At 35.8% G+C, this 17,501-nt stretch overlaps 1 pseudogene; it reads left to right on the top strand.

Moving 5' to 3' along the window:
• The first annotated feature begins 15,581 nt into the window (after nucleotides 1-15,581).
• LOC103073540 (ubiquinol-cytochrome-c reductase complex assembly factor 2 pseudogene) lies at nucleotides 15,582-16,004 on the top strand (annotated as a pseudogene).
• Nucleotides 16,005-17,501: the final 1,497 nt, after the last annotated feature.

The raw sequence follows: 17,501 nt of genomic DNA on the forward strand, positions 1-17,501 counted from the left end.
AAAATACATGAATACATACTTTTTCAAGCAAGTTAATCCTAGCCTAGAGCTACTATTTTCTTTGTTTCTTTAAAGGGTTTGCTAATATTTTTTAAACAGCATAAAATAAATTCTTGCTCTTGGTTAAAAGCAAAAGTAGAATTTGCTGAGCACAAAAACAAATGAACTATCTAGTTTCAAGACCCCTTAAAAATCACTAATATATTGATATTTTGTTTATTCAAAAATATTGAGCACCTACTACATGAAAGATATGATTTTAGGCTCACATGGATACATATATTTCAGCTAAAAATTAAGAATAAAAATTTCATTTTATTTCATGGTCTCTTTTAGAGTAGGGCACAATCAAAGGACAATCATTTAATTTTTTTCCTTTTTCTGCCACTAATAATTTGACTCTGTGGACTAGAACTTTCTTACTTTTTAGGCCATCCATATGAAAATATTCATATGAAGGCATTGTTAAATATATCACTGGAGGGCAAGAATTTGTTTTCATTTGTATTTGTCTCTCTTTGTAAATACAAAACTAAAAGTTTTTTAATGAAGATTTTTTTTTACATTAATAATAGAATTTTGTTTTGTTTCCTTTCATCAGTGATGGCATATGTAAGTTATCATATATATAATAGAGAGTACAGAACAAGGAATAAACACAATTTAATAGATACTTTGAGCAAAACATCATAAAATCAGTATATGTTTACTTTGTAGTGTAGACCCCTAAGCAGAAGTTAACATTGTAGATGAAGGTACACATTATTCACCATTTATCTACTAGCAAAATATATGCTCTGAGTCAGCCTTTGGCTACTTCTAAAAGAGAATTAAACTTTCTTGATTATCTATTCATAGCCCCCTAAGCAAATATCAAGCAATGCCTTTATTTCTGCTATAATATGCACTAATTATTACCATACAGGCTTAATGATTAGGAGCACTGACTGGAGATGTGACTCTAGTACAGTAAAAATATCAATGTAATATAGGTTTTTAATTTATTTCATTTTTAATCTGGTTTGATGTGCACAAGGATGAGATTATAGTTTTTTAAATATAACCTATTATAGGTTTTTAGTAAAGTAAAATTAATATGGCTTTTTAGAGTAATGTCAACATTTACAAGAAAACCAACCAAAGCAAACCACTGAGAATGTGAAAAAGAAAAAAAAAAATCTGTGATTTAATGGAAGGTAAATTATCTTATTTAATATATTTCTAACAGTGCATTAAGCCAATGGGAATAAATTAGGGCAATGCTATTATGGAATAATTACATCATCTTAGTAATGAGATTAGTTTGAAGAAACTAGCTGATATAACACTGGATTTTAAGACATTAATATGGTTGCTTTGGTGAGAGTATTCCAAAGTTTGGAAAAGAAGAGGTATATCTAGGTGTTTTTATTACTAAGCTTAGAAAACTGTCATTTTCCTTTTGTAATTCATTACATTAAAATTGAGAGCTTTGACTTCTTTGTGTTTCTCCTTATGCCTCTTTCTACTGCTCCCTATGCCTCCTGTGTGCTGGAGTCTTCCCCCTTTCAACCCTCCCTCCCTTCCACATTTACACAGCTATCCCTGCTGCTGCTCCGCTGTATGTCTCTCAAATAAAAGGGAGACTTTTCTCCCTCAATATAAGAGCTGAAAAATCATTCCATTTAATTTAAGGCATCACACATCCATGATCTGATATTAGTAAAGTATATGTGAATGATTAAATCAAATTAAATCTAAGGAATTTTTTTCTTACCTCACTAAGATGTTGGTATAATTACTGTATGTTGGTGGTTTACGATTTCTTTAGCAGAAATATTAATTCCTCTACTAAGGAATAGTGTTAGAGATTAATTACCGGAGTTGTTAATAGTAATCTAATTAGAAGTCTTAAGAGTGTTGCATCGAATGAAGTGAGCTTGGAAAAAACATAGCATATTTTAAAAATGTAATAGAATGTATTCAACAAATGTTATTTGTGAATTTTTGTCCATGTTTTGGAAACATGCTAAAACTTAAATGGTATGTTAATCAGAATTATACTATTAAAAGCTGAAAATAGAAGTTTATATGTGATTTTTTTGCATTGTTCTTGGGAAACTCTTGGGAATCCATTCTTTTATTACCCACATCTGTCTTGTAAAATAAGTACCCTTATTTTCTTGTTCAGAGAAAAACGCAATTTACATTTGAACGTGGTATCTAGACAAGTCTAACTGGAAGGAATAATAAGTGATCACTGTTGTTTCAAAATGGATACGGCCCAGATTCATTGGCTACCGTGATGCTTCATTGGCTACCGTGTATACACCCTTTTGGTCAGTCTTGTTGGTGTTTGAAACATTATCTTTTTTTCAATGCGAGATGAATATCAAAACTGTTCACCTCTTTTGGTGGCCTCTCAGGTCACTGGGTCAGTTGCTGTGACCCTATGCAGTCCTCGGTCTTACCACCCTCGATTTAAAACATTTTTGGTGTGCCCTCCTGTTTGTCCATTGGAACATTACAGCTTGCAGTTGTTTTGCTAGCCTGTGAAAACTGGGCGTTGGGAAACTGGTTAGTTGTACTCTTAGGTCTTTTTATTACTGACGCTCATCTTAATTTTTTGTGTTAACCAAGCGTTATGGGTGATATGCCCTCCTTTTCTACTGCCTATCTAAATCATTTCTATCCTTCAATGTCCAGATGGAATATTAACCATCTCATAAAGCTTTCCCTGATGCTCTCAGTGAGAAGTAATGGATCTCTCAGTACCCAGTGAAATCTCTTTTCATCTCTTACAGCTTTTTCACTTTCTGCTGTCATTGTTTATGCTAGACCAGTGCTTCCAAAAGGAATGAAGCATGAATGATTGTCAGAATTCTTTTTTTAGAATTTGAAATTCCTTTAGTACTTTCAGAGATGTATTTGTTGCACTATACTGACTTCAGATTTCCTCTTTTCCAGTGTGGAATTGTTGGTTTTGGTCAAGCTGATGATACTGCCAAACAAACAACCACATTAACTGATGAAAAACAAAAACAAAAACAAAAATAACTGAGGTGAGAAATGTGGTCTTTTCAGCAGAGATTAGAGTTCTGGAAAGATCACTGATAAATCAGCTTCTCTGGGAAGCATGAGATCTGAGAGAGACTTCAAAGTATGTCCTGAGGAAGGAGCTAGGGAGGATTAACAAACACATCTGGGCTGAGGCTTGGAGACTGCATCAGTAACAGTAGGAGCTGAGACTGTTCAACGATGTTTTCTAGCTATTGGTGAGAAAGGTTCTTATAGTATTTTCTCCCTTTTTGATCCATGGACAGCTTAGATCTTCTCTAATTAGTTCTATTCAGAGTTAGACTCTTAGAAAAACCTTGCAATTCATGTTCTTCCTGAATCCCCTTGATAGAAATGAAAGCAATTTCTGTGGGACTGGGAAGGTCAAGGCCCTGTGGTAAGTCTTTTCAGAAGGTTAAGAAGATCCATCAGTGCAACAGTTACCTCAAGAAGCAGGCGGGGGGAATTGGGAGCATTTCTCATACTAGAAAGTGGAACTCAGTGAAAGCCTAGGTGGGGTATAGAATGGAACTCTGTCTCTTGGTATTCTTGAGTGCAGATGATTCAGAGTGTTTTTATTTTTAACAAGGAGGACTCCTTGATAGTGGAATATGAAATAGTAATCCCTGGGAAGAGGAAGGAAACGAGAAATCCAGACAAGTTGCCTCTGAAGGCCTGCCAGTCTGTTTTTTGAATAATATATTTTATTTATTTATTTAAATCTTTAAAAAAATTTTTATTTTATATTGGACTATATTTGATTTACAATGTTGTATTAGTTTCAGGTGTACAGCAAAGTGACTCAATTATACATATACATATATCCTTTTGCAAATTCTTTTCCCATTTAGGTTATTACAGAATATTGAGCAGAGTTCCCTGTGTTATACAGTAGGTCCTTGTTGGTTATTTTAAATATAGTAGTGTTGTATATGTCAATCACAAACTCCCAATTTATCCCTTACCCCTGCCTTTCCCCTTTGGTAACCATAAGTTTGTTTTCTAAGTCTGTGAATCTGTTTCTGTTTTGTAAATAAATTCATTTGTATCAATTTTTTTAGATTCCGCATGTAAGCGATATCATATGATATTTGTCTTTCTCTATCTGACTTAATTCTCTTAGTATGAGAATCTCCACGTCCATTCATGTTGCTGCAAATGGTATTTTTTCATTCTTTTCAATGGCTAATATTCCACATCTTTATCCATTCCTCTGTCGATGGACATTTAGGTTGCTTCCATATCTTGGCTATTGTGAATAGTGCTGCAATGAACACTGCAGTGCATGTACCTTTTCAAATTATGTTTTTCTCCAGATATATGCCCAGGAGTGAGATTGCTGGATCATATGGTAGTTCTATTTTTAGTTTTTTTAAGGAACCTCTGTACTGTTCTCCATAGTGGTTGTACCAGTTTACATTCCCATCAACAGTGTAGGATGGTTTCTTTCTCTCCACATCTTCTCCAGCATTTATTGCTTGTAGACTTTGATGATGGCCATTCTGTCTGGTGTGAGGTGATAATGTCATTTTAGTTTTGATTTACATTTCTCTATTAGCGATGTTGAGTATCTTGTGCCCCTTGGCCATCTGTATGTCTTCTTTGGAGAAATGTCTATTTATGTCTTCTACCCATTTTTTGTTTTTTGTTTTGTTTTTGGTTTTTTTTTTCTTGCGTTATGCGGGCATCTCACTGTTGTGGCCTCTCCCATTTGCGGAGCACAGGCTCCGGAAGCGCAGGCTCAGCGGCCATGGCTCACGGGCCCAGCCGCTCCGCGGCATGTGGGATCCTCCCGAAACGGGGCACGAACCCGCGTCTCCTGCATTGGCAGGTGGACTCTCAAGCACTGCGCCACCAGGGAAGCCCTACCCATTTTTTGATTGGGTTGTTTTTTTTGATATTGAGCTGCATGAGCTGTTTATAAATTTTGGATACTAATCCCTTGCCAGTTGCATCATTTGCAAATATTTTCTCCCATTCTGTGGGTTGTCTTTTCACTTTGTTTATGGTTTCCTTTGCTGTGCAAAAGGTTTTGAGTTTAATTAGGTCCCATCTATTTATTTTCATTTTTATTTCCATTATTCTAGGAGACAGATTGAAAAAAAAAAAAAATATTGCTCCTGCCTGTCTTTGAGTCCAGTATTTGACTTTCTTAAGGCTGCCCATGATAGAACATGGGGGCTTTATACTCTGGGCAGAAGGACAGTTTTAAAACAAGCCATTGTTTGTTTAACAATTCTATTATCTGCACTTAATTTTTTTTTTTTTTTTTGCGGTACATGTGCCCCTCACTCTTGTGGCCTCTCCCGTTGTGGAGCACAGGCTCCGGACGCACAGGCTCAGTGGCCATGGCTCACGGGCCTAGCCGCTCCGCGGCACGTGGGATCTTCCCAGACTGGGGCACGAACCCGTGTCCCCTGCATCGGCAGGCGGACTGTAAACCACTGTGCCAGCAGGGAAGCCCTGCACTTAATTTTTAAAGCCTCCCAGTATGTCTAATCATTACCAAGGGAATCACGCGAAAGTATTTTGGGAAGAAGTTGGGATAGAGTATAAAATTATGGGGAAGGGGATTCTAGGATTCACTGTTTGGGAGATAATATTTAACAATGTATGAAATTCCCCAAGGTTAAAGTAAGACTTAAGGGGAAATAATTGGGGTTACTTTGACATATGGAACTTTTTTTTTTTTTAGTAATTAACATTTAAATGTCCTGTGTTATATTTGTTAAGCATGGTGATTTCCATTATAGACCAGTAGGATCTGGGCCATTTCACATCCTCTCATAGAGAAGTGTGAAATGGACACATACATCCTCTAAGGAAATTCTGAACTCAATTACTGGGGTTGTGACCCTCATGAACTGAGTGTGGATGAATTCTTTAGAATGCTTGGCCTAATTTGGGGGATCTTTTTTTTTTTAATTAAATAAAAATTATAACACTGTATTTTGGGGTTTATGATATATTTAGATGTGAACTATATTACAACAATAATATAAAGTCTGGGGCTATAAATAGAATTACACTATTCAAGATTCTTATAGTTTGCCTGAAATGGTGTGATATTGTCTAAGTAGACATTGGCATGTAAAGTCTTTAATCCATTTTGAGATGATTTTTCTGTATGGTGTAAGATAAGAGACCAGTTTTCCCAATACCATTTATTGAAGAGACTATCTTTTCTCCATTGTATATTCTCGGTGCTTTTGTCAGAAGTTAATTGACCATATACAATGTGGTGTTTATTTCTGGGCTGTCAATTCTGTTCCATTATTACATATGTCTGTTTTTTTAGTTGAATAAATTTAACATGTAACGTGTAAATTTAAGGTGTACAGCATGTTACTTTGATACTTTTATACACTGTAATGTGATTGCTAATGTAGCAATATTTATCAAATTATATAATTATAGTGCAATATTATTGTCTATATTAATTATACTGTGTATTAGATTTCTGTTGCTTATTTACTCCCCGTATCAAGTCTGTACCCTTGAGTTATCAATCTTATCCTCCCTACCCACCCCAACCCCTAGTAGCTACCATTTTACTCTCTGTTTTTTAAAGGTTAAATTGTTTTTAGATTCCACATATAAGTGATATCATACAGTACTTGTCATTCTCTGACTTAACCTCACTTAGCATAATGTACTCAAGGTCTATCCATCTTGTCTAAAATGGCAGGATATCCTCCTTTCTCATGGCTGAATAATATTCCATTGTGTATATGTATCACATCTTATTTATTCATTCATCTGTTGATGGGCATTTGGGTTGTTTCCAATTTTTTGGTCATCATATTGTGAAAACTGCTTCAGTAAACATGGGAGTGCATATATCTTGTTACAACTGTGTTTTTATTTCCTTTCAGTATATAGCCAAAATTGCTTGATCCTGTGGTAGATGACTTTTAATTTTTGAGGAACCTCTATATTGTTTATAGTGGTTGAACCAATTTACATTCCTACCACCAGGGGTCCCATTTCACCACATCCTTGCTAGCACCTGTTGTCTCTTGTCGTCTTGATAGCCATTCTACAGGTGTGAGGTGATATCTCATTGTGGTTTTGATTTGCATTTTCCAGATGATTAGTGATGTTGAGTATCTTTTCATGTTCTTCTTGGCCATTTTGATGTCCTCTTTGGAAAAATGTCTATTTAGTTCTTCTGCCCATTTTGAATTGGATTGTGTGTTTGTTATTAAGTTGTATGAGTTCTTTATATTTTGTATATTAACTCCTTATCCAATATTTGGTTTGCAAATCTTTTCTCCTATTCTATAGACTGTCTTTTCATTTTGTTAATTAGTTTTTTTTTTTCTGTGCAGAAGCTTTTGAGCTTGATGTAGTGCCATTTGTTGATTTTTGCTTTTGTTTTTTGTGCTTTTGGCATCACATCTAAAAAAATCATTGCCAAGACCAAGATTGATAAGCTTCTTCCCTACATTTTCTTCCCTGCACTTTCTTCTATGGTATAAGTTCTTATGTTAAAGTCTTTGATCCATATTCAGTTAGATTTTGAGAGTAGTGTGAGATAGAGGTCCAATTTCATAGTTTGTATGTGTTTTTTTAGTTTTTCCAGAAGCATTTGTTGAAAAGACTATCCTTTCTCCTCTATCCTTTCTTTGCTTCCTTGTCAAATATTAGTTGACCATGTATGCCATGATTTAATTCTGGGCTGTCTATTTTGTTTCATTGCTCTATGTGTCTATTTGTGTGCCAGTACCATACTGTTTTTTATTACTATAGCTTTGTAGTACAGTTTGAAATCAGGAAGTGTGATGGCTCTGTCTTTGTTATTCTTTCTCAGGATTGCTTTGGCTATTCAGGGTCTTTTTTAGTTGCACACAAAGTTTAGAATTGTTTCTTCTATTTCTGTGAACAATACCTTTGGTATTTTGATGGGGATTGCATTGAATCTGTAGATGGTTTTGGGTAGTATGGCCATTTTAACAATATTAATTCTTCCGATGCAAGAGCATGGGATATCTTTCCATTTCTTTGAATCATATTTAATTTCCTTTATTAATGTTTTATAGTTCACAGGGGCCATGCTGTTCTCTGTGTATTGTCTCAAGTTTAGTATATGTGGTGCCGAAACGAGCTCTGGGGATCTTTAACAGGGGCAGACTTCTGATGGCATGCCCAGCAACAGAGGCCCTAAAACTCAGGGCTATCATTAGTCCATAAATAACCTTTACCTGAATTAGACAAAAACCTATGGACAAGGTCCAATGCTAAGGTGTGTAGTTCTACATATGGACTATAAGCTGGATCTTATCTTTACATATCCATTTTGCCAGGTAGTTTTGTCGAGTGCATGACCAACAAAACTTAATGTATAATCTTTGCTAATTCTTCTATTTTTATTTAATTCCAGGCCACATAGAAGAGATTGGCAATATAATTTCACACTTTCTTTTTGGCTTTTCCCCTTGTTTAAAACTCATGCCTGGTTTGCAAAACGACAAATAATTCATAGGAAAGTTATATCCTTTGTTGTAATCTTGACATCTTCAAAAGCAATATATTGTAAATAAGCTGTTATGAGATAGGACAAGTAGAAGCTTTAAGACAGAAGTATTTAGGCTCTTGTACATTTCTTACATACAAATTTCATAATAATTATGTTTAATTGGAATTGTATGTATATTTTTCTGCTTATTCCCAAAACACTCTCCTTAAAGGTAAGGAGAATGCATTTCACATTTGAGTTCCAATCAAAGAGCACAGTGCCTGGCACATAGTTAGCGTTGAATGAATGCATGATATTCCTTATTTTTCACTATCTTACTTCCTTAAGTAATACTAAAGGAAAGTATATGAGATAAAAATTTTGAAATCACAACATGTAGATTCTTTCTAATGAGACTAACATGTAAGAATTTCCTGTGCTCCTTCATTTCTTTTCAAGATTACTATAGTTGTGTAGCATAAATTATATTTATAAAACTATATCTTACATTACTATTTATTATAACTAATGGTTAAAACTTTAATACAAAGGCTCTTTTACTTTACTTTATAAATTTTTTCTCTTATTCCTGGACTTTGAGTGAGAAAATTGTGTCAAGTCTCTGTGTCAGTCATTACTAATTATATGATACTGAGTACCTAATGACTCTATGCTCAGAGTTATATTTCTTTATATTAGAAATATATGAGAATATATTTTCACTTGCAATTGTGTTACATTTGTTCAACTTCTATACAAATGCAACATACAATTATCGTTATTGTTGTACTAGTACCCATTGAATATCCACTGGTAACATTGCTGTGTGATAAAAATATAATAACTTGGCAAATTGTAGCTTGGCTTTGAAATAAAAAAATGGATTTGAAATTGCCTAGAATAGGAATAAACTGGAAGAAACAACATGCTGTATTCAAAGTATAATTGTATTCAGCCCATGATTTAACATACCTTGCAGCCAATGTTAATTTTTATGTGATGCAAGTGGTGCTCATTTGTTTACTTTTTGATCTCTCCTTAAAAGTATTCTGTGTGAAGGACATTATAGAATTTGTAAACTACAGTATAGAAAAGGACACTTTAAGACATTTAAACTTGATCTTATTCTATCCCAGAAGTACCACGATCTCAAGGCTATGAATTTGTAATAATCCAATAGAATAAAACTCTCTCCTCTGCTATCTAGGTTTAGTGCCTGCACTATGAAGAAAATTTTTGTAGCCTTACCATTGGAATTTGCCATGTTTAAATACTTTCCATTTGCTGGAAAACATTATTGCTGACAAGGAATCAAGTAGAAAATTGGAGGCTTGGATATGAAACTCTCTCTGGTGCTTGTTTAGCATAAGTGAACATTTTTGTTTTGGGACCAAAATAAACTCCCTGCATCTATTTTTAAGAAATACTTATAGTGTAAATATGTCATTCATGATTTTTCAAACATAAGCTTTGAAAAATGAGCTTGGGAATGGTCTATATTTAAATCTAAAAAGAACTCATGACAAAATGATACTAACTATAGTGCTTACAATGTTTTGTGTCATTTAGAGAGAAAAATATAAAGCTGTCCTGACTTCCTGTGGTAATTAGTGCCTCTTGTATGGTAGCATAAAATGCTCTAATGGTAATGTTGTAAGAAGTCATTTGGTTTTATCAACTGCTGAAATTACTTTTGATGTTGTTACTAAAAATAGCGGGATATGTAGGTGTGTCAGGACGCAGGGTGCAGCAGCTTGGCACATACCTGTCTAAACCCTGCATTCTTCTGAGGTTCAGATTAAAGGCCTGATTTTGTAATTTTGTCCCTCACACTGAGGGAAGGTCATTGACTGATATTCCTTCAGTTCCTTTTTTTTTCCCTTTTTTTTTGTGGTACGCGGGCCTCTCACTGTTGTGGCCTCTCCCGTTGTGGAGCACAGGCTCCAGACGTGCAGGCTCAGCGGCCATGGCTTACGGGCCTAGCCACTCCGCAGCATACGGGATCTTCCCGGACCGGGGCACGAACCCGTGTCCCCTGCATCGGCAGGCAGACTCTCAACCACTGCGCCACCAGGGAAGCCCTCCTTCAGCTCCTTTAATGGAGGTGACAGAAGGAGAGTGTCTGAAAGAAAGGAGGTCATGGTGGAGGAATGAGGGAGAAAGCAAGAATTAGGGAGAGACTTGAATTTTTAAACTTGTTTCTTTTATTTACCATTATTTTTTTACCCTCCTAACAAAGATTAATCTGGCAAGTTCCCTAAATTGGATGGCTGAATTTATCCTTTTAAGCTTCTTAAAAGCAAGAGAATTTTTCAATGATACTTCTGTATAATTGTGAATAAGACCAATGCCAGAGAAGAGGAAAAAAACAAACAAAACAAAAACAAAGCAAGATAAAAGACAGGAAGAGAGAAAGAAAAATGAGAGTGAAAAGTCTTCAAACTTCTGTACTTTTAGAGATTGTGAGAGGCTGTGCTCTTTTTCAATTCAATGAGTCTCTTTTTTTTTTTTCTTGCTATCACTGCTCATTCTTGTCTCTTTGCTTGTTCCTGTCTTCTCATTTCCCTTTCCAAATTTTCATCTTTACAAATTCCTCATGTTACAGTTTAAAATTATTATTGTAATACTGACTGCTAGGACCTTTCCATTTATTCCAATTTCCACTGGATTGTTAGGGCTAATGAACCTGTGAACACCAAACCTTTCTAATTCTGGGTGTGGTGGCCCTCCACCAAGGAAAGGGGATTCCTGAAGTCCTTGTCTGATAGCAAATACTGGAGTGGGGTTAAATGTCCTTGGGTCACATAATGGTGGTCAGTGAGCTAATCTGTTTCTGGGAATGCATTACATTTTAAAACCTTGCCCATAATCCCATGATTGTTCAGCTGGTGACAGGTGGAGAAAGTGGTCCTGATTTTGGAATGAAAGTGTGAGATTGCTTGTAATAGTAGTCCTGAGAGTAGGTTCATAGGACTATGAATGGATTTAAATGGATAACATAGTTTATCCATTTAGTGAACACAGTTCTAATTGTTCAACTGACTATTTTCACTTTCTGGGCAGACAGGATGACCACATTCACAAGCCTAATTCAGAGTCTGTGTGGGACTGCGGGACTGCAAGAGGAACTGATGTGTCATTTCTAGTCTGTGGCAGTTATGAGTTAGTGTGTTTCTTCCTCTGTTGCATCTCTCTCTTGCCCTGCCTTGGCAATCCTAGAAACCATGGAAGGCAGCCATCAGGAAATGGAGGCATATTTCAGCTGCATTGAATTTTTCCTAAATGAGAAATAAATTTTTATAGTAGTAAGTACCTGATATTCCAGGATTTGTTTGTTACTACAGCAGAACTTACCTGATCATGACAGCTACATTTAGTATAGTATCCTGGCACATACTGTCCATTAAATGATATTTATCATTATTATTATGATAGTATTCTATGGGCCTATTGGGAGATGTAATACAATTATTCTTCCTCATTGAAAATGACTTTATTAAAATGAAATTAAGAAACATTATTCAAATATGATGGAATATATATTAGATACTTATTACAATTTTTTGACTCCCTGTGGGGTATGGTTTAGGATGAGAACAACAGGATCATTTTCACTTAGGTGTCTTTTTATCTGTGCAATATCTTATATAAGCAGTAGTTAATTTTCAGAGCTATGATCTAAATAGCTAAGAAAATAGAGTTTTAGAAGATAAGGGAAAAAAGTGGAAAAAAGTAAGATATACAAGAAAGAAAAGAAAGAAAAAAATTGTCTGTGGAGTTATGTTATAATATCACCTCCCTCAATAGACTACAACAGTACCTATGTATGTTTCTAAGACTAATAAATAGGGTAGCCCAAATCACTGAGTAAAGTAAATGACTAAAATAATAAAGAAGCTGAGTAGTGAATAAAGCACTTCTAAGTGTCAAAGTTGTGGCCGTCAATCACGTTTGGGCCACCTATATTGCTGGAAGTTTTGGGACAATATTCAGGAAAAATGACTAGACACAGATAGGTCCTGTAATTAGAGAGATTATTTGTCACTCTAAAGAATCAAATTAAATTTGTCAGTTAGTGAGTCTAACTTCAGTTTTTTTAGATGAACCTCCAAAGTACACATTTCACAATTATGATCTCAACACCCCAGTTGTACACTTTGTTGAGAACTGCGCACGTATTGACATCCTCAAAGTATCCTGTTAGAAAAATGTAGCAGTGTGCTTTAGCAGTGAATGTGAACTCCACTTCCTCTTAAGATGCTCATGATTAGTTTGACATCTGGGAAATTGTTCTTTAATATGAATAGAGGAGTTTTATATCCTTTTATATAAGATAGCTATTTAGATCTTTTGGAAACCTTTTAAATTATTACACTTTTTCATGTCATCTTGACAGAAAAATGGCTATCTACATGAAGGAAAGTAAAAAGGGATTCGTGTATCTGTTAGTTAGATTCCATTGCAGCACACATATTTCTTGCCCGTGGACTCGATAATCTGTGGGTTGGCTGAGATCAGCTAGGCTTGGATTTGGGGTTGTTCCATGTATCTCTCATTCTGAAATGGAGGTGAAAGGCATTGCAGTCACTGGGGGCGTGCTCTTTTCATGGTGGATAGCAGGAAGGCAAGAGGAGCCAATGGAAATACCTGATGCCTTTCAAAGTCTCTGCTTGACATTTCACCATTTCATATCTGCCCATATTGCTTTACTCAGGTGAGCAACACCAGAGTCAATGGGGGTAGAGGTGTATAGTCCTCCTCTAGAAGCAGTTCTTACAGCCTCTTTTATATGTAATTGTATCATCGGGAGAAAATGGAATAGGAGGGATCAGAATCCATTCATTCACATTAGCTAACACCACATATGATGGTGGCCTCTGGAGAGATGAAAGACCTAAAGTTGAAAGGTAAAAGTATAAAGTTAATAGAAGAAAATCTAGAAGACTATCTAGGGTAGTAGAACTTCTTAAACAAAAATGTAAAAGTACAAACCAAAAGAAAGAAAATTAATAAATCTGACTACATCAAGAAAAATTTTAATGAAAGGCACCATGTATCAAGTTAATAAACAGATAATAGATTGGGGGCATATATTTCTGACACTTAAAATCAATTAAGAATCAATACCTAGAGTATGAGAAATTCTTCTGTAAAGAGCAATTCTGATACAATTAAGTGTGAAAGATATGAGATGGAATTTTCAAAAAATTAAAACCAAAAAGCTACCAAGCATGCATAAGGGGAAGTCATAGAATCATTAGTGATCATAAATATGTAAATTAAAGCAAGAATATCACTTTAGAGCCATTAGTGCACTAAATAATACTAAGAACGCAATAATGTAATAGGAACCTTCACGCACATCTAATGGAGTGTAGATTGTTGTGGACATTTGGAAAGTAATCTAGTACCAGTGAGTCAGTTTGTTGACACATACCCTGTGATAAATCTGCTCTTTTACCAGGTATATAATCCAAATCTATCCTCATATAAAGTCAAAAAGAGACATGTAAAAGGTTGTTCTTGGTTGTGGACTAAGAAATATTGTGTTTATTCTTGGTTGAGGACTAAGTTGAGGTAAGTGAGACAACTCAGGTGTAGATTTCAAGGAGGCACTCACTCTAAAGGTCATGTAAAACATGAGTAGAGGATAGCACACTCACCCTGAGAGTAAGTGCCTCCTTAAATGTTGTGCCCCATCTGCCTCACTTGCCTCACCCTACTATCAGCTCAGCTGGTAAACTGGAGTCAGATTAAGTGTCTGTCACATGGAGAGTGGATAGATGACACGAAATAAATGCACAGGAAGGAGAATTACACATCATTTAGAAAGAATGGATGAAAGATAAATATAGTTGTAGGAGTGAGTTTTAAGTTGTTTAATTAAAAAAAAAAATTATTGTTCATCATTTTGAAAGTGAACATATCAAATGGTATTTTATTTACTTAAGAAGCAAATATTAATTAAAACAAAGCCAAAATAAAAATATTTTGATAAATATACTAAAAGGAAAATTAAATAGTACAGCCTATTTAAAAATGTTCATAAAGCAATGTACTTAAAATTGATCAAGTGAAAACATATTTTTACAATCTTAAAATCAAAATCATTTTATGTATCAGAAATTTTTCAGTATGTGGGGAAAAGGTGTATATTGTTCAATGAAACCTTAGCATATACTTTTTGATGCTCCCCATAATAACTGGCATATCTATTTCTCAAGCCAATTTAAATCTAAAATGTAAAACTGACTTTGATGTGATGGCTCACTGTGATCTATTTCACCCAAAAACTTTGCTGAGTTTTTGGTATAGACTCTCTATATCTGCAAGTTATGAATGGTTTAAAATATAGAAATAGGGCTTCCCTGGTGGTGCAGAGGTTGAGAGTCCGCCTGCCGATGCAGGGGACACGGATTCATGACCCGGTCCGGGAAGATCCCACATGCCACGGGAAATTACAAATTTAAGAAAAATGTGGATGGTTTGGAGGCTTTTTAGCAGAATTATGAGTTAAAATTCATTGTTGTGGTCCACTCTAAATCTGACTTTTTAATAGCTTTATCAACTATCATACCCTAGATAAGAATAGTAACTGAAGATGGTAGATTTTAGTATGGCTGAGAACTGCCAGATATCCACAAAGGGATACTGGGAAGAGATCCCTGGTGGTCCCAAAACAAAATCTGTTCTTTCATCTGTTCCAATTCAGCTTTCTGACTCTATCTCTCCTTTCTTCAGTATTTTCACATTCTTCTGTGCCGTCATTTATAAAATATATCTGTTAATTAAATGTGTTCTATGTTTCCGGAGAATTGATAAATTGATTTGAAAGCACTTTAAAAAATAAAGATTCGGGGTTTCCCTGGTGGCGCAGTGGTTGAGAGTCCGCCTGCCGATGCAGGGGACACGGGTTTGTGCCTCGGTCCGGGAGGATCCCACATGCCGGGGAGCCGCTGGGCCCGTGAGCCATGGCCGCTGAGCCTGCGTGTCCAGAGCCTGTGCTCCACAGTGGGAAAGGCCACAACAGGGAGAGGCCCACGTACCACTCCCCCCAAAAAATTAAAAAATAAAGTTCGGCCCCAAAATGGCGGCCAGCCACTACCAGAATTTTCTCAAACTCTGTGAGGAATGGCCAGTGGACGAGACCAAATGAGGCTGGGACTTGGGCGCTTATCAGTGGGAGTGGGTAGCGCATGCCTTTCGGGAGGGAGAGAACACCCAGATTGCAGAGCCTGAGGCCTGTGATCAGATGTACGAGAGCTTAGTACCTCTCCATTCAAACTACTACAAACACAAGTCCTGTCGCCCCAGAGACACAGCTTCAGTGGCCTGTCCCTGGAAGAATACAAACTGGTCCTGTCCACAGGTACCTTGGAAGAGTTTAAGGAGATGAATAAAGGCGTGTGGAAGAAACTGCAGGAGAAGTTTGCCCCCAAGGATCCTGAGGAGAACCATAAGGCCTGGGCTAGGGCCTTATTGCGACCATGTTACCTAAGCGTGAAGTCGTGTACGTTGTCATCATCAGTAAAATTCCCTGATTTCTCCATCAAAAAAAAAAAAAAAAAAAAAGTTCATATACCTATAATAATTTTTTTAACCTTTTTATTTTATAATGGAGTACAGCTGATTAAGAATGTGATAGTTTCAGGTGCACAGCAAAGTGACTCAGCCATACATACACATGTATCCATTCTCATATACCTATATATAATGATACTGAGTGTTGAAATAGTTATTTTTGGAATGTGTTTTAAAATGATGGGAGGGAGACGCAAGAGGGAGGAGATATGGGGATATATGTATTTGTATAGCTGATTCACTTTGTTATAAAGCAGAAACTAACACACCATTGTAAAGCAATTATACTCCAATAAATATGTTAAAAAAATGGAACAGTAAAGTCAAGTCACAGTCTAAATTTTCTTATATAAGAGGTACTTTTTCTCACCATGAGTTTGTTTTTCAGCCCTATTTAATTTGGAAACTGGCCTGTTTGAATACCTAGAGCAGAAACTTCCTCACCCAGCAATTAAAGAAGGGCATAATGTCAGATTTTAAACTTTGTTTTCCATGTAGGACAGCAAACTGTTACCTCCTTGTATAGGTGCTTTTAATTACAGACTAGATTGGTCAATGGAATAGTGCCACCCAAACGATATATATAAAATGACCAAGATTTAGAGACATCAGGTATTACCCTGTGCAGAGTAATAGCAAGATGGGTGTCACATTCACCTCCTTTTCCTTGTACACAGATTACACGTTCATTAGTTTACAGACATCATGATAGTAATCTAATTTGGGACAAACGGAATAGATTTCATGCCAGGTTTGTGTTTGGGAAGCCACAGGGTTGGTGCAATGCTGCTTCCTGGGGGATCTACAGAGAAGACTGACCCAACCTGGGGGCAAGGGGATATCTTTCTCACCTTGTAATTCTCCCCTTCAAGAGGTGCAAGACTCATAAATGTGAGGAAAAGAACTATCAAGGATAGTTCTTTAGTATCTTTAGTATCAGAGTAAGGCTAGTCTTTCCCCTGTTGCGAATACTATTACTATGATTATAAGTACTACTATTATTTATTAAATACTTATTTTTTAAAAGGTTTATGTGGATAATGTTATATATATAAAGACTATGTGTATTATAATATTATTGCTCTTTTAAATAAGAGAAAAATTAAGCTTGGAGAGGTGAGGTGATTTATTCAAAGACATACTTCCAGGGTTAAAAGAGAAGCATTCTGAACTATGAATCCACATTCTTGGTAAATTAAAAAGACAAGGCTATTAGCACTTTAAACTTTTTATTTAAAGCTTTTTTTATTTTGCCAAAAATTATCTAGTTGTTTCATAATATTGTCCCTGATATAAACCAGATACTAGAAACTATCATGCATTACCTCCATGTATATACAATACACATTTTCCATTCAAGTTGTACCACAACGCATGATTTATATTTTGGTTGGTGATGCTTTTAATACATGAAATGTTTTCTGAC

Source organism: Lipotes vexillifer, unplaced genomic scaffold (assembly GCF_000442215.2).
Source record: "Lipotes vexillifer unplaced genomic scaffold, Lipotes_vexillifer_v1.1 scaffold1483, whole genome shotgun sequence".
Taxonomy (NCBI): domain Eukaryota; kingdom Metazoa; phylum Chordata; class Mammalia; order Artiodactyla; family Lipotidae; genus Lipotes; species Lipotes vexillifer.